This window comes from Schistocerca americana, chromosome 3, assembly GCF_021461395.2.
Source record: "Schistocerca americana isolate TAMUIC-IGC-003095 chromosome 3, iqSchAmer2.1, whole genome shotgun sequence".
NCBI classification, from domain to species: domain Eukaryota; kingdom Metazoa; phylum Arthropoda; class Insecta; order Orthoptera; family Acrididae; genus Schistocerca; species Schistocerca americana.
The window spans coordinates 943,242,184-943,264,991 of NC_060121.1; the positions used below are offsets into that span (position 1 = coordinate 943,242,184).

The 22,808-nt window shown below is 44.1% G+C and overlaps 1 protein-coding gene across 1 annotated transcript in view; it reads left to right on the forward strand.

Moving 5' to 3' along the window:
* LOC124606562 overlaps positions 1-22,808 on the forward strand; it is a 934,387-nt gene that overhangs the window by 798,922 nt on the left and 112,657 nt on the right. The window contains exon 8 of the mRNA XM_047138545.1: positions 18,947-18,985. The gene's annotated coding sequence lies outside the window, so the exon portion shown is untranslated. The remainder of the gene's footprint in view (positions 1-18,946; positions 18,986-22,808) is intronic.

Below are 22,808 nucleotides of genomic sequence, written 5' to 3' on the forward strand. Positions count from 1 at the left end.
GAGGATGCATTATTGATCATTCATTTTTGATCATAAAAACTCCTAAGTATTTTTCGCTCTAGTCGAAAATGTTGACGTTTAGATATTAGAGGCGTACTGTCAGTCAACACATTACACCAGAGGCACAGTTGTTAGCAATACTGAAGCTTATACAAAGTCCAGTCACATTAATGTGACCACCTGTCAGAGGCCTGATTGACAAACCTGTGCAGCGCGGACCGTTGCGAGACGTGCACGAAGAGAGTCGGTGAGGTTCTGGAAAGCAACGACAGGGATGTGGAGCCGTGCCGACTCCAGTATCGTGACCAGCAGTACTGGATTTAGAGAATGAGATTTTCACTCTGCAGCGGAGTGTGCGCTGGTATGAAACTTCCTGGCAGATTAAAACTGTGTGCCGGACCGAGACTCGAACTCGGGACCTTTGCCTTTCGCGGGCAAGTGCTCTACCAACTGAGCTACCCAAGCACGACTCACGCCCCGTCCTCACAGCTTTACTTCTGCCAGTACCTCGTCTCCTACCTTCCAAACTTTACAGACGCTCTTCTGCGAACCTTGCAGAACTAGCACTCCTGAAAGAAAGGATATTGCGGAGACATGGCTTAGCCACAGCCTGGGGAATGTTTCCAGAATGAGATTTTCACTCTGCAGCGGAGTGTGCGCTGGTATGAAACTTCCTGGCAGATTAAAACAGTGTGCCGGACCGAGACTCGAACTCGGGACCTTTGCCTTTCGCGGGCAAGTGCTCTACCAACTGAGCTACCCAAGCACGACTCACGCCCCGTCCTCACAGCTTTACTTCTGCCAGTACCTCGCCTCCTACCTTCCAAACTTTACAGAAGCTCTCCTGCGAACCTTGCAGAACTAGCACTCCTGAAAGAAAGGATATTGCGGAGACATGGCTTAGCCACAGCCTGGGGGATGTTTCCAGAATGAGATTTTCACTCTGCAGCGGAGTGTGCGCTGGTATGAAACTTCCTGGCAGATTAAAACTGTGTACTGGATTTCTTCGTTGAGTATCCATGACGTGAACAGCCCAATCTAGATACTCCCACACATTCTCGATTGGGTTTAAATGCGGGTAGTTTGCTTCCTTAGGGAGTACGGTAAACCCATACTGGTGCCCTTCGAACCACGCACGTACATTGCGAGCCGTATGACACGTTGCATTGTGTGTTCCGAGGAAAAACATACTGCTTGTACATCTACATAGATAATCGGCAAGCCATCGTACGGTCCGTGGCGGAGGGTACCCTGTGTAGGGGTGGATATTGTTCCCAAGGATAGGTACATAATTGTGTCGATCCAGTGTGTCTTCCAAAATGATGAGATCGGCCAGAGAATGCCACCAAAACATTCCCCAGACCATAACGCCCCGTCCTACGGCCTGGACCCTTCCGGCAATTGCTGCAGACTTTCAGACTTTTCACTTCGTACACGCCAACGGCCATCTGTCAGATGGAGCATAAAACGCGATCCACTTGCCGCCATTCGGTGTACGTCCAATTACGGTAGTGCAGATTACAGCCTTCGTCGCCGATGAACAGCCGAGCGAAATGGTTCAAATGGCTCTGAGCACTATGGGACTTAACATCTGAAGTCATCAGTCCCCTAGAGCTTAGAATTACTGAAACCTAACTAACCTAAGGACATCACACACAGCCATGCCCGAGGCAGGATTCGAACCTGCGACCGTAGCGGTCGCACGGTTCTAGACTGAAGCGCGTAGAACCGCTCGGTCACAACGGCCGGCGATTAACAGCAGTCAGCTTGGGTGCGTTCACAAGGCGCCTGCCGCGGAGGGCCACACGCAGCAGCCTTCGCCGAAGGGTCGTTGAGGCGATACTGTTGGTAGCCTCTGTTCATCTGGGCGGCCAGTTGCTCAACAAATGCACGCCTATTCTGCCGTACAAATCTCCGCAGCCGTCGCTCATCCTTGTCATATACGGCCCGTTATGCAGCACAGTTGTCAAGGCACCGCTTTTCGATAGCGCCATTTTGCCATCCACGGTATACCTTAACCGCGGTGGCAAGTGAACGATATACAGGGTTAGCCGTTTCGGAAATGCTGTCACTCTTGGCCCGAAAGCCCTTTTGGACGTCAGATAAATCCCTCCGTTTCCGCTTACTACAATGACGTGCTGTCTTCCGGGTCTCCCCGACACGCCTTATGTACCCTCCACTGCTAGTGCTGCCACCTGCTGTCAGCGAATGGTTGTTGCACGTTGATATCGAACATACGCGGTTCCCACATTTAAATGTGACTGGACCTTGTGCCAATAATACTGTTACAGGTCTCAGTAACGATTCGTGGTTTTTATTTTTATTTACTCTTCAAGTTCCGTAGGACCAAATTGAGGAGCAAATCTCCAAGGCTATGGAACGTGTCAGTACACAACATAAACGTAATAACAGATAAAAATAAATGTTCATGAACCTTAAAAAGTCAGTCCATAAGTTTAAGTAAACGCTATCAGCAATACAATAAAAGTCAGCTTAATTTTTCAAGCAACTCCTCGACAGAATAGGAGTGACCCATGAGGAAACTCTTCAGTTTCGATTTGAAAGCGCGTGGACTACTGCTAAGATTCTTGAATTCGAGTGGCAGCGTATTGAAAATGGATGCAGCAGTATACTGCACACCTTTTTGCAAAAGAGTTTAGGAAGTCCGATCCAAATGCAGGTTTGATTTCTGCCGAGTATTAACCGAGTGAAAGCTGCTTATTCTTTGGAATAAACTAATATTGGTAACCAGAAACGACAATAAGGAATATACATATTGAGAGGCCAATGTCAAAATAAACCCAGACTCGTGAACAGAGGTCACAGTAGGTTCATGAACTCACACCACTTATTGCCCGAACCGCCCGTTTCTGAGCCCAAAATATTCTTTTACAGTGGGAAGAGTTATCCCAAAATATAATACCATACGACAATAGCGAATGAAAATAAGCAAAGTAGACTAATTTTCGTGTCGAAGTATCACTCACTTCTAATACCGTTCGAATAGTAAAAATTGCGGTATTAAGTCTTTGAACAAGATCGTGAACGTGGGTTTTCCAGAACAGCTTACTATCTATCTGAACACCTAGAAATTTGAACTGTTCAGTTTCACTTATCATATGCCCGTTCTGTGAAATTAAAACGTCAAATTTTGTTGAATTGTGTGTTAGAAACTGTTAAAACTGAGTCTTACTGTGATTTAGCGTTAGTTTATCTTCTACAAGCCATGAACTGAGGTCATTTACTGCACTATTTGAAACCGAGCCAATGTTGCACACAACATCCTTTACTACCAAGCTAGTGTCATCAGCAAACAGAAATATTTTAGAGTTACCCATAATACTAGAGGTCATATCATTTTTATAAATAAGGAACAGGAGTGGTCCCAACACTGATCTCTGGGGCACCCTCCACCCTCCACTCATACCCCACATCGCAGCCGTTATCGTTGGAGGCGACAGTACTTTTCAAATAATACCAGATCCAACAAACTAATCCTTCGACATAAAACATCATCTTCGTAGTGATCACGTCGGTAAAACTATAGAAATTAGGGCTTAGACGAAGACGTACAGACAGCAGTTGTTTCCGGGCGCTATCTGCGAACGGGACAGGAAGAAAGGAAAATTTAGATGTGAGACACAGAAACTGTTTGCTTACTACCGTACAGCCGAAACTGTTTGCGTCCTACCGCACAGCCGCAGAAAATCCCACTGGTCTTACAGGGAGTGAGGAAAGACCCCAGAAGTGAAAATACAATGAAAGACATTTGACAGGGCAACTATGAGTGGTTAAGATTCGACCGCGATGTAACCGTTGCGTAACCGTACTGCATGAAGTTTGTGATGCCCAACGATTTTAAAGACATTTGACAGGGCACTTATGAGATGGTTAAGATTCGAAAGCGTTGTAACCGCTGCCTAACCGTACAGTATGAAGTTTGTGATTCCCAATGGTTTTGGATGTTTCCTTCTTATCACTAACTGCTTTACGTAAAGTAATTTTGACTTAGTCTGTGAGCGCCGTTGATTCGCCAGCAGTAGCTGTATTATCACGCAGTAGAGACATAACCTGCAGGTGTGAACAGAGGCGCACCGTGTCGCTCCCTCGTGTGTACCGTGTGAGATCCCGCGGACAAATAACCTCAGCGCCGAGGCAAGTCCACCCCACACTGGTTTATCGCTGCCCAGTGTTTGCAGGTCCCGAGCAGAGGCCGAATCAAGGCCGTACATATATAGGACGACCGACGCTGCAAAAACGCAAACACGCGACGTAAACGGAGTCGGCATTTGGCATATCACAGGTACACGCCTACATTTTGTTTCTCAGCTATGTGAGAAAAGTCGACGATGAACTACACAGGCAGCCGTCATAAGACGTGATTTTTCTCTGTCAAAAGAAAAGGCTGGCAATAGTGCAGAACACAAACAGCGAAGTACCCCTTTTTAATACGATTCTTTTCGCTGCATTAGAACCGAAATGTTCTGTCCGGCTACCCCTGTGTCATTGTTTTTCAGTGCAGCTTCCAGGCTGTAGTAGTAACCATACGGATAAAATCTCAATAAGACTATCCAGTCCTTACCGAAAGACAATATATATGTAATGGCGTTTAGTAACGTACTACCCAGTTGTGGAAGTGCCACACGTCGGTTTCGAAGAAACGGCCTTAAGGGACGAGTGGTCGAAGGCGAAAACAGTACAAAAACCCGAAAGAACAAATAGAGAGTAAATTCAAAACGTGAAAGCCAAAAATCTTCAGCCGCGTACTAACAGTCTCAACATAAAAAGCAGAAACACGCAAATAACTGTGTGCAAAAGTGACGTCGACGAGGGAAAAGCTTCGGAAACATCAACACAAGTAGAGAACGAAAGCGCGCACACTTTTTCATGGAGGTAAAGGGAGATGGCACAATGACTTACGCTGTGCGTTCTTTTGAAGCCAGAGTGGGCGGGGCATGCCGCCATTTTAAATAGCCCAAAACAATAGCCGACTACTGTTTATGATTGCTTCTTGGTCATTATTTCTGTCGTGCGCACGCAACAGCTGTTTTTAAATACTAAGAATTACAGTGCTAACACGAATAACGTGGTGTTAGGACGACAATTTCGAACTTTTTTTGTGTTCTTAAATGCGAATTTGCTCCCGTTATACGACACATTTAGCCTCGGCAATGTAACTTGTTTTTTGTTGATCCGTTTCGAATTACCAAGAAGAGAAAGAGGTGATGGGCAAAGCACGCTTTCGCTATCCTTGTTTGCTTCACTTTTACTGTATTTGTATTGATACCAAATGAAGCCGGAACTCCGCAACCAATGCTTGTTGCTTACTGGTACTGCTGCTTGTTCGTTACATTTTCAGCTTTCAACTAGAATGGACAACATTTTTAATCTCGGCGTTCGCAAAAAACTTACCTACGTGTTCTGTGCTATCCCATAAGCGTGTGCAATGACGGAAGACGCAAGGCATGCTTTGGTATCTTGTGCGTGTCAACTAAGTGAACGAGTTGAAATTCCAAAGAAACACTACAGCATAAAGGTGTACCTCCATGCAGTACAGAGTTCTCATTTTGTTAGATTGTGTAGTTTACATGTTTTCTCACTTTCAAATTTTCCCTATCATGAGTCATTCAGTGTGTGACCAATAACAGTAGTTAACAGGATAAAAAAACTGTATGATTTTTTATGCATGTTCCAGCTTGTGCAATACTATAAATGTAATTAAGGAAACTGTATCAAACGCTTAGACCCCGTAAAATGGATATCGTGCTTTACTATTTACGTAAGTCATTCTTTTATTGATATAACCTGTATAATATATAGGCCCCAGGCGTACCTTTCCATTAGTACTCTAGTCGCTTATTTTCCTGGAATATTTCACGTCAGTAATTGTTAGTTTTTCAGGAATAACCAAATTTATCACAATTGGAATGCACGTCTACTGATCACCTGCTTCAGTTTACTTTTGAATTTGTTTTGAGGTTTTCAGAGTATATACGTTTGTACTATTCTTTCAATTATCGGTGGGGGAAATGTATGAGATGCTGCACCAACAATAAGCGCGGTTACGTAGCCGTGTGTTATGCGGGAACGAGTCCGTTGATAGAGTGCAGCTTGGACGTTGGAGTGTTTTCGTTTAGGAAGACAATGAAAAACAAAGGAATGAGTAAAAGTAAACAGCACAACCGCAATTCATGTATATAAAAGAAAATATCGCTTCAACGGCTCCATTTACGAATAATATGCGATTCCTTTAAACTTTAGATTACGACCGGATCGCTTAATATATCCATAAACGACGCAAGCTGGCGTTTTTGATGAAACAGCTACGTCTCCATACAATCAAAGCACCAGATGCTATTTGGAATACGTCTGCAAATGTCGATAGAGACCTCTACGGTCGAAGCTGGACACGTCCGCGTCAGAGTGACACACAGGTAAGTACCACCGCGGTGATTGGAGGTGAACGTAATGTTCTGGGCTACTTAATGTGGCGGACGTCGGCTTCAAATTTGTGACATAATGACAACTTCCATCTTTTTTTACTCCATGCACTTTTCGCCAGAGGGTCTTGCCAACTGACACAAAGTCAATGCCACCCGCGGCGCGGACTCGAAGTGAGGTGTAGCGGTTATCAGTCAAACAACCGGTTTTTGATTACATCGGTTTTTTCCAAGCCAGTCTAACCTAACTCTTAAAAGGGCTCAAAAAATTGGTTTCTGATATAACCCACTTTCGGATCTTTATTCCTATTATTTCCTGTAATAAACGTAGAAATGAAAAATAAAAAAATAAAAAAATTGTGGCACAGTTTCAAGAGACATACAATCAAAATATTAAATGAAGTAGACAAATAAAAGGAAACGTTGCCGTTCCACTGTTCGCTGCCGTTCTCGAAAAGTGATAGGTGGTTGAATACTTCAAAAAAATCACCAATATTCTTCTACTGGTTCCAATTTTTCGAAACTCTGCTCAAAGAACATTTTGTATTCGGGGATCATGTCACTACTCGGGCATTACGAATAGTCAGAACTTAAAGGTGAAAACTTGTGGTTAAAGAAGTCTATTTTTCGTGTTAATTTGTCCGTTTTCGAGAGCTGCAAGCAGATAAAGGTGCACAGGCAGTAAACCAGCTACTGCGTATTTTTATTGTATACTGTGAATGAATTGTTGTTAAGGTTTTAATTTACTATTGTTACAATAATTTCCTTCCTCTTTTATTACTTCATAGAAGTGGCAACAAATCTTTAATGCTTCAACGCAAATGAAGCGTTGTACTTCATTGCTGCGTCACTTCATAAAAATATTTCCAGACTAGGATGTCCGCCGACGACAGTGAGAAACTAACACGACCGGTCGCGGGCAAGTCTCGCATAACGCGTGTACCTTAAGCCACGACACACGGCAACAGGGACATAATTGTCTCAATACCGCTGAACCAGTTCTTATATCATGTGTTTGTTGCTCATTTCTTTCGACGTTGTTATTAAAATGTTCAAATGTGTGTGAAATCTTATGGAACTTAACTGCTAAGGTCATCAGTCCCTAAGCTTACACACTACTTAATCTAAATTATCCTAAGGGCAAACACACACACCCATGCCCGAGGGAGGACTCGAACCTCCGCCGGGACCAGCCGCGCAGTCTATGACTGCAGCGCCTCAAACCGCTCCGCTAATCCCTCGCGGCCGTTGTTATCAAAACAGTGCTGATTGCTTCCCCCTATTTTCTATAATAACACAATATTCCAAGCCAATGTACATTCTAAGAATAAAAATTACTCCTTTTATTTGAAAAGTTCATTAAAAAACGAACAATTTTAGCACTGCTGCTATGGCTAATTGATATTTTTTCCTTGGTTTATTAATAAAAAATTGAAAGCACCCATTATAAGTAAGAGCAAACAAACACCGAAACTTTCCCATTCCTAACGCGATACTAAACAACCCTGGATGGGCGATGCTACTACGTCTCTCTCGACCTCGATGTCCGATTCCGGCGAAGATACTAAATGGTGGGAGGACCACAGCGTACAACGATCATGTTTCGTTCTTCCTATCCCACTCGGGGTGGTTCGGAGGGAGAAAGACGGTCGACAACCCTCCGCATAAGCTGGAATTTCTCTGGTTTGTGACCATTTCACAAGATCTATGTTGAAGGAGATTAATTGTTTGCTGTCTCAATGTTGATCGTAGGCTCTCAGAATGTTTCAAGGCTCACTTCGATCCATAACACATTTCTTTTTCGGATGTGCTCAACAAACACGGAAGGATGCACGTCGCTTTACTTTCAGTCTTTTCTGTCTCCACCAGTAATACAACTAGGGGAAGAATGCCCATTATATCACCCGACAGGGTTCAGGCATTGGTTGAAGGATGATTTTCTAAACGTCTTTTCGTGCATCAGTTACATTTCTTTAAGATTCTTGAAGTAAATCTTCTATGCGAACTCTTCGCTGTTAGGTTTATATGGCTGTTCAACATTAAACTGTTTCGGACGGACATTCAAAGCTACTTGACGGTTGCGTTTGTTTACAACGGCTAATAGCCGTGAGAGTAGCCAAGCGATGTCGAATCTTTCCTTACGTTTACAGTTCATGCAAACAGACGTGAATCGTAAACACAACGCTCGGTAGACCCGCTCAGTCGATTGCCACCGTCGGACGTGTTGCCCTCGAGCCAGGCGGAGCACTCCACTAGTAAATACTCCGGGAGGAAAACATTCGAAGTTGAAGATTCCACCACTACAAAGCGAGTTATACGGCAGAGTTCTTCAAAGTCAGACACGCGAAGTGCTTGCAAATGTATACCAGTTTGTGAAGAAAGAAGCTGTGCTAGGTCCTCCATTTTAGCTAAAATCCACATTGAAACGAATGGCCGTAGCAACTGGTACATCGTTTTACTTCTGTTCGGCGAACAAAGAACTGGAAAGAGCCGAGGCAGGCGGATACTCGATCGCATACGGGAAGGCCTAGAAGATCTTGGAAGACCACTTTAGACAATTTTAATGAGCAAGACGTTCAGTGCGGCTGAGTAATTTCTACATTACAGGTAAAAAAGAATCAGATTTACAGGAAATTCATAAAAATTTACAGAGTGCAATAAAATTTGAAGGAGATGTAAACACACTTCATAAAATTCCTCGCCCTCTATAGTTTAGATACTATGATTTAGGTAGAAGCAAATGATAAATAACTGAAAAGTTCTCCAGGAGCATAGAAGTATCAGGACAAAACGAGAGGACATGCTTTGACCCAAGTTGTATTCATTGATCAAAATGAAAAAAACACGCCGTATCTCTTATAAAATAAGTATTTCAATAGAACATGGGCCATATAGTGTTACGTCTTGCTACATACCACCCATAATTGAATCAGATAGAAGTGACATGGGCAAGATTCAAGAATGGCGATGCTAAACGTAACGTGAAGTTCAGAACAGACACAGTATTAAAACTTATAGATGAACAAATTGCTTCCATAACAGAAGAAAACAGGAAGAAATGCTTTGAGCACGTAAATCAAATTGAAGAGCAGTGTATTTCAGGTCAAGGTTTACTGGACCAACCGCTGGAGGTGATCATATACGATGGTTGGAACTTAAATAGTGGCAACTATTTATTCACAACCTATACAAAAGAGTTACATGTTTGTACCTGATACTGTTCTTCAAAGTAGTCACCAGCGTTTTGTAAAACCAGCTGCCAGCGTTGTGGAAGGCGTAGTATACCGGTAGCAGAGCCTGTTCTGTTGATGGAGCGAATGGAGCAGTCTATTTTGCCTGTCAAATCTCTGGAATAGTTCTGAAGCGAATGCCACGAAGTGGTTCCGCCATCTTCGGAATCAAATCAGTCACAAGGACTTCAGTCCGGGGAGTATGGTGGATGGTACAGAACTTCCCAGTCCCATCGACCGAAAAGAGCAGCCACAGCTTGCACTGTATGCGCCTGCGCATTGTCTTGCAAAATGATGGGTGGGTTGCGCAGAAAGTGTCGCCGCTTCTTGTCGCAAAGCTGGTCGCAGGTGATGCTCCAAAAACGAACAGTAGCACTGTGCATTGACGGTCTGCCGTGGAGGAACGTAATGCATTAGGATAACACCATCACAGACGTACACGAGAATCACCGCAACTTAAGACCGCTCCATTCGCACCATCAACAGAACAGGCTCTAATACGGTATACTGCGCCTTCCACATCGCTGGCAACGGGTTCTACACAACGCTGGTGATTATTTTGAAGGACATTAACATGTACAAACACGTAACTCTTTTGCATCGATTGTGAATAAATAGTTGCCACTATTTAAGTTCCAACCTTCGTATGTGGGAAGTTATAGAGACTCAGATAGTAATAGTCATATTGATGGAAGCAATACTGATTCCGCAAGCGAGGATGACAATGAATAAACTGAAACTGCCAGTGAAAATGAAACAAACATGATAATGAAAATGAAGAAACGTAGGATGGAGCGTTTGCTAAATGTGTTTTGTGTGTGGAGCATTTGCTAAATGTGTTTTGTGTGTGGAAGTAGCCACAATGAAAGATCCATAGTATTATATCAAACAATGAACTGTATTATTTGTACAGAGTACTTCCCTACAATTAGTCTAAAGACCTGGAAAAATTTTCTTCGCATTGAAGCTTTTGGTTACGACCAAACTGGCTATGCCTGTAAAACAAACCCACTTACAGTTTCCTATACACTGAGGAGCCAAAGAAACTGGCACACCTGCCTAATATCGTGTAGGACCCCTGCGAGCACGCAGAAGTGGCATGGAGACGGCTAAGTCTGAAGTAGTGCTGGAGCGAATTGATACCATGAATCCTGCACGGCTCTCTATAAATCCGTAAGAGTACGAGGAGGTGGAGATCTCTTCTGAACAGCACATTGCAAGGCATCCAACATATGCTCAATAATGTTCATGTCTGGGGAGTTTGGGGGCCAGCGGAAGTGTTGAAACTCAGAACAGTGTTCCTGGAGCCAATCTGTAGCATTTCTGGGCATGTGGGGTGACGCATTGTCTTGCTGAATTTGCCCAAGTTGTTGGAATGCAAAATGGACATGAATGGAGGCAGTTGATTAGACAGGGTGTTTACGCACATGTCACCTATCAGAGTCTTATCTACACGTATCAGGAGTCGCATAACACTCCAACTGCAAAAAATTGTTCAAATGGCTCTGAGCACTATGGGACTTAACTTCTGAGGTCACCAGTCCCTAGAACTTAGAACTACTTAAACCTAACTAACCTAAGGACTTCACGCACATCCATGCCCGAGGCAGGATTCGAACCTGCGACCGTAGCGGTCGCGCGGACTCCAACTGCATTCAACCCACATCATTACAGAGCCTCCACCAACTTGAACAGTCCCCTGCTGGCATGCACGGTCCATGGATTCGTGAGGGTGTCTCCATAGCCGTACATGTCCATCCCCTCGACACAATGTGAGAAGAGAGTCGTCCGAGCAGGCAACATGTTTCCAGTCATCAACTGTCCAATGTCGATGTTGACGGGGACTGATGACCTCAGATGTTGAGTTCCATAGTGCTTAGAGCCTTCAGTGTTGACGGGCCTGGGCGAGTGCAGTCATCAAGGGTAAACGAGTGGGCGTTCGTTTCCGAAAGCCCATATCGACGATGTTTCGCTGAATGGTTTTTCACACTGACACTTTTTGATGGTCCAGCATTGAAATCTGCGGAGTGGACACGCGGTTAGAGGCGTCATGTCGCGGATTGCACGGCCTCTCCCGCCGGAGGTTCGAGTCCTCTCTCTCTGGGTGTGTGTGTGTGTTGTTCTTAGCATAGGTTAGTTTCGTGGTCGTACGAGAAAATCCTTACTTCATCGGTACCTCGGAGATGATATGTCCCATCGCTCGTCCGCCAACGAACATCAAGTTCAAAGTCACTTACATCTTGATAACCTGCCGTTGTAGCAGCACTAACCAATCTAACTGCGCCAGACACTTGTTGCCTTACATAGGTGTTGCCGATCGCAGCACCGTTTTCTGCCTGTTTAGATAACTCTATATTTGAATACGTCTTTGGCGCTTCAGTGTACATGCTCGTGCCGCCTCCGGCCCCTTTGCTCTTCCGCTACGCTGCAGTACCTCTTCCCCTCCCTTGAATTTCCCCTCCTGCGCATATGAGTGTCCTGTTTGAGTGAAGTGTACTATCATTACACTGCGTTTCTACTGATAATCTTACCACAAGACGCTGTGTATCAGCAACTTTGTCTGTGGTTTATAGCTATATCCTATGTATCTCACCTTCCTGTAAACACGTCCGTTTTCTGCGAAGAGCCTCATTGAGCTAGAGACGCTGACGTCATACACAGTGAACAGCGCCTGTCCTATCGGGCTATATTGTGGCGCACCGGGAGCTCCTCGGCTTCTGACGGTGGTTCTGCATTGCGGACGAAGGGTTGCGCTCTGTTTTCTAGAAAGCGTTCTATTTAATTGGACACATTCCTAGGATCGAGATATTTTATTATTTCGGTGACACTTTTGCTCTCTAAACATGGTGCAGTTTCCATATTTCTATAATTCGCAACGTAAGCTAGATTCGCGGACAGGGTGTGAATTTTTCTGTACATTTGCACGGACTCCCTGATATTACGAATAAGCACCTAACAGAGAATATGATTTTTAATTGAAGTGTGCGTCGAGATCTGTTTGATGCGGTCTGATTCTGTTCTACGCCCTTTTGTGAAATGGCACTATCAGAATTCGACAGTTAAGCAACAAAGCCAGAATTTTTTTGGTTTTAGAGTAGGATGGGGCGAGAAGTAACATGTTTTGTTCTCGTATTTGGTTCCGAATTGATTTTACGCTGGAAATTAAAGCGTTCAGTCAGGAATACGTAAATTTTACCATGTACAAAACCTAGATGTACATGGAGATGCTGATAAAATCAGTTTTCGATTCAAGTCCCTTCCTTGACCAACTAACGAAATGTATCCGAAGATACGGTGTTGGACAGATAACTTTCTACCAAACCTATATAGTATATCGTCTTCAACGACATGACGTTGATACATTCTAAATATTTGCTGCTTTGGTTTAGAAGAAGCTTCCTTTCGAATGAATGATTATATTTTAGCTTAAAAATCCTGTAAGATGTAGATATTAGGAACGCCGGGAAATAAGTTTGTTCATGTAGAGTTCCATTCTCCTTGAAGCCTTTGAAATTTGGTGCTACAGGAGAATGCAGAAGATCAGACTTACAAATTGAATAGTTAGTAGGGAGATACTGAATCTAAGTAGGGAAAAATGAAATGCATGGCACAACTTGGCTAAAAGAACGAATTGGTTGATAGGGCACATCCTGAGGATGACACATCCTGAGGGATTGTCTATTTGAAACTGGAGGGACGCGTAGGGAATCAATATTGTAGAGGGAGATCAAGACCTAATTACAGCAGCATTAGTTATACAGAGATGAAAAGGCTTACACAGGATAGACTACCGTGGTGCGATGCATCAAAGCAGTCTTCAGACTGAAGAGAACAGCTAAAAGGAAGTGGTCAGAGCTTTACTTACAATTTTTCAGGCTTGTGAAAATTTTGCGTAGATGCAAATACCCAAGGTACTCAGTGAAAACCTTCATAAACTGGTACTCAAAGTATGCTTATACAGGGTGAAAAGTATTTAAACCTACAAACTCTGGGAGGCTGTAGGGGACATCAAAACAAATTTCCCTAATGTCATTTTTTCCTATGAGGATTATTGGTTCATGGTGTGGGTTCCTGTAGTCATGTCCTAGTGCATGAACCACGGGCAACGTATGAGTGGCCAAGTAAGTGGTCCCGACAGTCGGGATACCAGTTACTTTGGAATAAGGCTGGGCATCTCGGACATATTCTGAGTCGTGGTCACCTTTGTGCTCATACGGCAAAGACTACCAAATCCACCGGTTAGTCCCTCAGCCGTTAGGGGTAAGACCCAATGGGACTCGGGGCAAGTAAGGCTAGCAACCTGCTTCCCTGGTACTTTAAATATGATGCTGGCAACAATCAGAGCAAAATGCCTCGGACCTTTGGAGGTGACGGAGTCCCACCTCTAACTGACAAACCAGGGACTCCTAAGATACGACTTGGCAAACAAATGGTAATGAGATGGGGAGCTATTAATATCAATGGGGGCTACTCTGGGAAGAAGGTAGAGCTGGCAGAGGCTGCGAGTAAGATGGGGCTGGACGTTTTAGCTGTTAGTGACATTCGGGTAAGGGGTGAGAAAGAAGAGGAAGTGGGAGAATACAAGGTTTACCTGTCAGGAGTCAAAGCAGGAATAGCACAATTGGGTGTAGGGCTTTACATCAGGAAAGAAATGGAACCCAGCGTAGTTGCAATAAGGTATGTAAACGAACGACTGATGTGGATAGATTTGACAGTGTCTAGCAAGAAAATTAGGATTGTGTCAGTATATTCGCATTGTGAAGGGACAGATCAAGATAAGATGGATAGTTTTTATGAGGCACTCAGTGATGTAGTTGTTAGAGTAAAGGACAAGGACAGTGTTCTGCTCATGGGTGATTTTAACGCCAGGATTGGAAATCGAACAGAAGGGTATGAAAAGGTTATGGGTAAATTTGGAGAGGATATGGAGGCCAACAGGAACGGGAAACAACTCTTGGATTTCTGTGCCAGTATGGGCTTAGTAATCACAAACTCCTTTTTTAAACATAAGAACATTCACCGGTATACTTGGGAAGGCAGGGGAACCAGATCTGTCATTGACTATATAATAACAGATCAGGAATTCAGGAAGGCTGTGAGGGACACACGTGTATTCAAGGGATTCTTTGATGACACTGATCATTATTTAATCTGCAGTGAAATTGGGATTGTGAGGCCGAAAGTGCAGGAGGTCAGGTCCATATGTAGGAGGATAAGAGTGGAGAAACTTCAGGATAAGGAAATCAGGCACAAGTACATAACAGCGATCTCAGAAAGGTACCAGTTAGTTGAATGTAGTCAATTACAGTCATTGGAAAAGGAATGGACAAGGTACAGGGACACAGTACTAGAAGTGGCTAAAAAATGTCTTGGAACAGTAGTGTGTAAAAGTAGGATGAAGCAAACAGCTTGGTGGAATGATACAGTCAAGGCAGCCTGTAAAAGGAAAAAGAAGGCGTATCAAAAATGGCTACAAACCAGAACCCAGGTAGACAGAGAAAGTTATGTTGAAGAAAGAAACAAAGCCAAACAGATAATTGCAGCATCCAAGAAGAAATCGTGGGAAGACTTTGGAAACAGGTTGGAGACTATGGGTCAAGCTGCTGGAAAACCATTCTGGAGTGTAATTAGCAGTCTTCGAAAGGGAGGTAAGAAGGAAATGACAAGTATTTTGAACAGGTCAGGTAAACTGCTGGTGAATCCTGTGGATGCCTTGGGCAGATGGAGGGAATATTTTGAAGAGTTGCTCAATGTAGGTGAAAATGCGATCAGTAATGTTTCAGATTTCGAGGTAGAATGGGATAGGAATGATGATGGAAATAGGATCACATTTGAGGAAGTGGAAAAAATGGTCAATAGATTGCAGTGCAATAAAGCGGCTGGGGTGGATGAAATTAAGTCGGAACTCATCAAATACAGTGGAATGTCAGGTCTTAAATGGCTACACAGGATAATTGAAATGGCCTGGGAGTTGGGACAGGTTCCACCAGACTGGGCAAAAGCAGTAATCACACCAATCTTTAAACATGGAAACAGAAAAGATTGTAACAACTACAGAGGTATCTCTTTAATCAGCGTTGTGGGTAAAATCTTCTCAGGTATTGTTGAAAGGAAAGTGCGAGGATTAGTTGAGGACCAATTGGATGAAAATCAGTGTGGGTTTAGGCCTCTTAGAGGTTGTCAGGACCAGATCTTTAGCTTACGGCAAATAATGGAGAAGTGTTATGAGTGGAACAGGGAATTGTATCTATGCTTTATAGATCTAGAAAAGGCATATGACCGGGTTCCTAGGAGGAAGTTATTGTCTGTTCTACAAGATTATGGAATAGGAGGCAAACTTTTGCAAGCAATTAAAGGTCTTTACATGGATAGTCAGGCAGCAGTTAGAGTTGACGGTAAATTGAGTTCATGGTTCAGGGTAGTTTCAGGGGTAAGACAAGGCTGCAACCTGTCTCCACTGTTGTTCATATTATTTATGGATCATATGTTGAAAACAATAGACTGGCTGGGTGAGATTAAGATATGTGAACACAAAATAAGCAGTCTTGCATATGCGGATGACTTAGTTGTGTTGGCAGATTCGATTGAAAGTTTGCAAACTAATATTTCGGAGCTAGATCAGAAATGTAAGGACTATGGTATGAAGATTAGCATCTCCAAAACGAAAGTAATGTCAGTGGGTAAGAAATATAAACGGATTGAGTGCCAAATAGGAGGAACAAAGTTAGAACAGGTGGACGGTTTCAAGTACTTAGGATGCATATTTTCACAGGATGGCAACATAGTGAAAGAACTGGAAGCGAGGTGTAGCAAAGCTAATGCAGTGAGCGCTCAGCTACGATCTACTCTCTTCTGCAAGAAGGAAGTCAGTACCAAGACTAAGTTATCTGTGCACCGTTCAATCTTTCGACCAACTTTGTTGTATGGGAGCGAAAGCTGGGTGGATTCAGGTTACCTTATCAACAAGGTTGAGGTTACGGACATGAAAGTAGCTAGGATGGTTGCAGGTACTAGTAGATGGGAACAATGGCAGGAGGGTGTCCACAATGAGGAAATCAAAGAAAAACTGGGAATGAACTCTATAGATGTAGCAGTCAGGGCGAACAGGCTTAGATGGTGGGGTCATGTTACACGCATGGGAGAAGCAAGGTTACCCAAGAGACTCATGGATTCAGCAGTAGAAGGTAGGAGGAGTCGGGGCAGACCGAGGAGAAGGTACCTGGATTCGGTTAAGAATGACTTTGAAGTAATAGGTTTAACATCAGAAGAGGCACCAATGTTAGCACTGAATAGGGGATCATGGAGGAACTATATAAGGGGGGCTATGCTCCAGACTGAACGCTGAAAGGCATAATCAGTCTTAAATGATGATGATGATGATGATGATGATGATGATGATGATGATTATTGAACCGGTGGAGGCCGTATTAGACTCTTCAGTTGTTAGAGGCCGTATTACGATCTTCAGTTGTTAGATACTTTACGCTCTTCAGTTGAAGGCAACTACTGTCCACCAGTGTAGTAGTGCATTGTCTCTGTTTACTAATTGAGCGATACACCTGGAGTGAGTACACTGATATGGTTGGTGCGTACTACGTAGCGCACCACAACGGACGAGCTGCACAGCGGGTTTATCAACAACAATATCCTAATCGCCGTATCCCATCAAGTGCGGTTCTTCGTTAATGTGCGGGTCGGTGTTGTTAGGGACTGTTTAATTGGGCCGTATCTGCTACCTAGGCCATTAAATGGCAGGCACTATTACAATTTTCTCGCCAGAGAATTGCCAGAATTGCTGGAAGACGTCCCGCTCCCTACAAGACAACGCATTTGGTTCCAACATGACGGGGCGCCGGCACATTTCAGTCGTCTTGTGCGTCGATTCCTGTACCGACGGTTCCCAGAAACGTGGAGTGGCAGAGGTGGTCTTGTAGCATGGCCTGCGCGATCCCCAGATATGTCCCCTCTGGACTTTTTTGTGTGGAGAGAGATGCGCAACCTTGTTCACGCAACTACTGTTGCATCAGAAGAGGATCTGGTTGCCCGGATAGTAGCAGCAGCAGGCACAATTCAGGATACTCCTGGGGTTTTTGGCCGTGTCAGACAGAACATGATCCGACGGTGTAACCTTTGTTTACGTGTCAATGGAGGCATTTTTGAAAATCTACTGTAATTGAAATTGGGTTGTGTTAATGTGTTGTCTTTTAGTCATAAAAAAATGGAAAACTGTTTGTTGGTTTAATTAATCTGCCATAGAAATCTTCCTCTACCGGTTTAAATACTCCTCATAGGAAAAAATGACATTAGGGAAAAATATTTGTTTTCATGTCCCCTACAACCTCACAGAGTTTGTCGGTTTAAATACTTTTCACCCTGTATACACACCGTAAAGTAATTTGCGGAGTGTAGATGTAGATATGTATGTATACTTAAACTTTGAATCTAAAATTACATATATTTCTTGATCCCTTTTGTCTCTCCTGTCGGAAATATTTCCAGTGGGTAAAAATTAGATAGGTTTAGAAAGCAACTGGATTTATAATAACTGTGAGCTAAACTGCAACCCTGAAAATTAAAACATACAAATTTAAGACACTTTAGTTGCGAAAGACGCTAGCGTAATGAAGCCATGTATTACGGTTGCTATTCCATGTACGCGGCAGATAGCAAAAGCATTTGCCTTTGTTTGGACTTCACGCTAAAATTTATATCCAGCTTGCAAATTATTTTAAGAAGAATAGAAAATTTGAAATATTGATATCTTACCATTGACTGAGTTCCGACTGTGTGTGCGCCAGCCTTAGCTGTGTATTCCCAATGGGACAGAGACATCGCTGGATCCAGCCTGTCAGGCTAAATGACAAATTACCTGACGACGCGCAGGTCGCTGCTCGTCGGGAAGGATTCATCCGGCCGCCTTTGTGGGAGGCCTGGCAAATCAGAGGCGTTCCCCGAATGATTGGGCAGTTTCTCTCTCAATGCCTCTCTTCGACTTAAAGAAACTGCGCTCCTCATTTTCCCATCTTTGCCGATGACGCACACAACAACCAGGGCTTCATGTTTTAGAATACAGTCGGAAAGACGACAAATGGCTTCGCGAGTATAAATTTGAGTCATCAGAAGAAGGAGCAAATCGGAAATTAGCAGTTGTCTGTAGCAGAGCAGACGGGGGGAGCAACATCTGCTGTGGAAGTGACTGCTAACCCTGGAAATAGCAAGTAAGGGATAAGGGAGAGTGTGTGCTGCCGACTGACGCTGTCTCTCTTTTGCTTGCAGGTCCTGCTGAGATGAGAAGCCCGAGATCGCCTGCCGACGGTGAGTACCAGTCCTCTTCCCGTAGTCTTTCCCGTTTGTGCGTACATTAGAAATATGTTTTATATCTCTATGTTAGTCGTCCCGCGACGTATTAACAGCACAGAGGAGCTGATGTGTAAGCTCCTGAACCTAAAGATACCGAACATCATATTCATTAGGGAAAAAAGACATCTGCTACTAACACCTAACACGAAAATTTAAGTTTAACTGAAAAATTAAAAAAAAAAAGTTCTCGGATCTGGTAGACAAACACATTAACAACAATAAATATTTTTTTCAGAATTTTAAAATATAAAAAACTGCCTAGATTGCAATATTTTCAAAAGGTTGTATAAAGTACCCCCTTGGTATTAAGAGGATTAACAGACGCTCCCAGCTTCTCATTTCGTCGTCACTTTGAACCGAGTACGGACGGCAAATGTTCAAGTGAAGTGACATCGAATGTACCTCAAGGAAAGAAAACAGGACCCAGCATTCTCAAATTGTTCTCTTAACGACACTGTTGTCTACAGGAAAGTAACATACCTCGGCCATTCAACTTAAAAACAGAATACCCCAGACATAATTTATACTTGGTCTAGTCACGTTAATGTGACCACTGCATGTGTTTGACGTCAGAGTGCAACAATCACCCACAGACGACAGGTGGCAGTAGAGGATATGCGATGCGAGTCAAGGGAGGGGGGAGGGGGGTAGAAACAGTGAAGTCGTTTTTCGCAATGTGGAAACGGAGCGATTCATCTGACTTCCAAAATTACATGACCATTGGCTTTAGGACCAAGGGTGGAAACATTTCCGAGACGGCGTAGTCTATAAACTGCCGTGTTAAAGTATACCGTGCGTGGAAAAATGGCGCTATCCCAAACCAGCGCCGACGCAACTGTGATGCACCGTGGGCCGTAGATGACGGAGGGGAACAACAGCTGCGGAGATGTGTACGGACGAGTAGACGTGCAACTGTTAAAGAAGTGACCACCCATATGAACCAACGGGCTACCAACAATATCCCCTCGACGACCGTTGCCGCATATGGACCTCCTCAGAAGGCTCCTGGTTCATGCAACCATGCTTATTGCTTGTTCATCGGCGACGAAGGCTGGAATTTGCACGCCAATATCGCAGCTGGACTCCACTGAATGGCGACAGACGGCCTTTTCAAATGAATTACGTTTTACGTTCCATCGAACAGATGGCTGTTAAACCGTCAGAAGGCCCCAGGCCGGAGGAAAAATATTGTGCTCTGGAGAATGGTTTTATGGCATTCTCTGGTTGATCTCATCATTCTGGAAGGCTCAATGGATCGACACAACTATGCATCGATCCTTGGGAACCATGTCCACCGCTACATCCAGTTCGGTCTTACTCGCCACGATAGCATGCACCAGCAGGACAATGCAACATGGCCCACAGCTAGCAATGTACGTGCGTGTTTCGAAGAGCACCAGGATGAGTTTACCATATTGCCCTGACCGCCAAACTCCCCGTATTTAAACCCAATCGAGTCTTTGAGACTACTTGGATCGGACTGTTCGTGCCATCCTCAACCGAGAAACCTAGCGCAGATGGCTGCGCACTTGAGTTGGCGTGGCTCGACTTTTCTGCCGGTACTTCCCACTCCCTCGTTGACCCTCTTCCTGCACGTATCGCAGCGGTTCGCGCTACAAAAGGTGGTTATTCAGGATTTTGACTGGCATCTATGTTACGGTGACTGGACCCTGTGTGTCGTTAAAAGTGGATAAACGCTAGTCAGTCCTAGTATCGAAGAGGAGCAACTCGATAATATCCGACTACATATACTAAGTGGTAATCTCCGGGAACCTCAGGCATGTAGCCATACGAAAGTTGACAAACACGCGACATTGGTAGTTAGGAAGGCGAATTAGATTTGTTAGGAACGCCCTAACTTCGTAAAAGTTACGTATTGGTCCATCGTTGTATTCTTCGTTGTTCATATACGATGTACGTACATAATATGCATCCAAAAACCTGTCAGAGCCTTTTACATTATCTGATATCGGTTTTCTGCATTTACCTTTCAGTTTTAATTTTTGCGGAGTGGCCGTGCGGTTCTAGGCGCTACAGTCTGGAACCGAGCGACCGCTACGATCGCAGGTTCGAATCCTGCGTCGGGCATGGATGTGTGTGATGTCCTTAGGTTAGTTAGGTTTAATTAGTTCTAAGTTCTAGGCGACTGATGACCTCAGAAGTTAAGTCGCATAGTGCTCAGAGCCATTTGAGCCATTTAGTTTTTGTAATAGGAAAGAACGTTAAATATGGCAAAAGAGGTGTTTTACGAGCAGTAGCTTGGGGCATCTTTCAGTGCGTAATGTTTCTTCTCTTTATGCTGAAGACGTCTTCCTAGGCTATACGAAGAACAAACGATAGCCACTGACACATGAACCGCAGCCTAAAGCCCATACAGTAGAAATCAGCAAGGATATTATTTTCTGTTTGACCGTATTACGAAAATATTTCAGATTGTTTTTTGACCAGTGCATAAGTGGGTACATATATCTGTTACAGTCATTCAGTTTCTGTCCACCAGATCATATTGGAGTGAGCTTTTCTAAAATAATACATGATTTTATGTATTCACGCCACATTCAAATTATACTGAACTGAATAACAACACTACGGTATTTGCATTCTGCGGCCTGTCCATGCGCACGATGTACGGGATGATTCCGTCATGATTTTACACAATCTGGAAACGACCGAGTCGAAAGGATAAGTCAAACTCTATTCAAGTTCCGGCTTAGCCCAGCGCAGCGCTCAAACTAAGGGCCCCAACTTCCTAACTCTTATCATGACGTACAGAATTCCCTCTGAATACTCCCAAGTACCTTCCCCCTGCTGATGGACAAGTAATGGCGCACGTAAATTGATGTCGGACAGACCGAAAATCTGCGCAAGATTCACAAGCTGCTAAATTTGCAATAGTTGTTCAAATGGCATCCATCTGCGTCAATGCAGGACTGACATTATCGCACAAAGTTCTGTCGTACCCGTTCTAATATCCCCGGTGTCATTTGAACAGTGTCGCAGGCACCGAAAATTCCTGCCAGGAGCGCCTCTTCTGTCTCGACAGGCTTCTGGTACACAAGACTCTCTACAAGAACAAATCAGGTGGGGTGAGATCAGGTGAATCTGCTGGCCACGAAACAGGACCGCCTCTGTCTACTCACGTTTCAGGGAATGCCTCATTCAAGCACTCACAAAGTCAACAGTCGAAAGTGAGGTGGGCCCCCATCGTGTTGGAGCCACATCCGTCTCCGAATAACAAATGGGTAGTGTGACACTGACAAACATGGCTGTTCACAGCTGTAGCGTCGGGATTCTCATTGAGCCAAACATGACTGCTGTGACTATTTAACATTCCTCTCTGGTGAAACAGGCTTCATCCGTGGAAAGCACATACGCAGAAAAGTGAGGATCGACTGCAAGGCGCTGCAGCAACCATTGGCTAACACGACACGAGGAGATCCGAAGTCAGCAAGAGCCAAAGCATGCACTTAGTGGTGAATGGTAGGGGTGTAACTGCATTTCCCATAACACTCTCCAACAGTACTCTCCGAAATATTTCACTTGGACCTGATCGAGTGCTGATTGCGAGCGTCTCATCTACTCGAGGAAGTCCTGCATCTTCTAATTCACGAGTCGGTATAGTTCGCCGTCCTCCTCGGACGTTGGAATGTGGTATCTGTTGCCCTGTTTTACTTAATCGTTGGAACCGTGTGGGAAAAGTAATGTGAGTCTGACGTCTTCCCTGGGGATCTACATCCACATCCATACTCCGCAAGCCACCTGACGGAGTGTGGCGGAG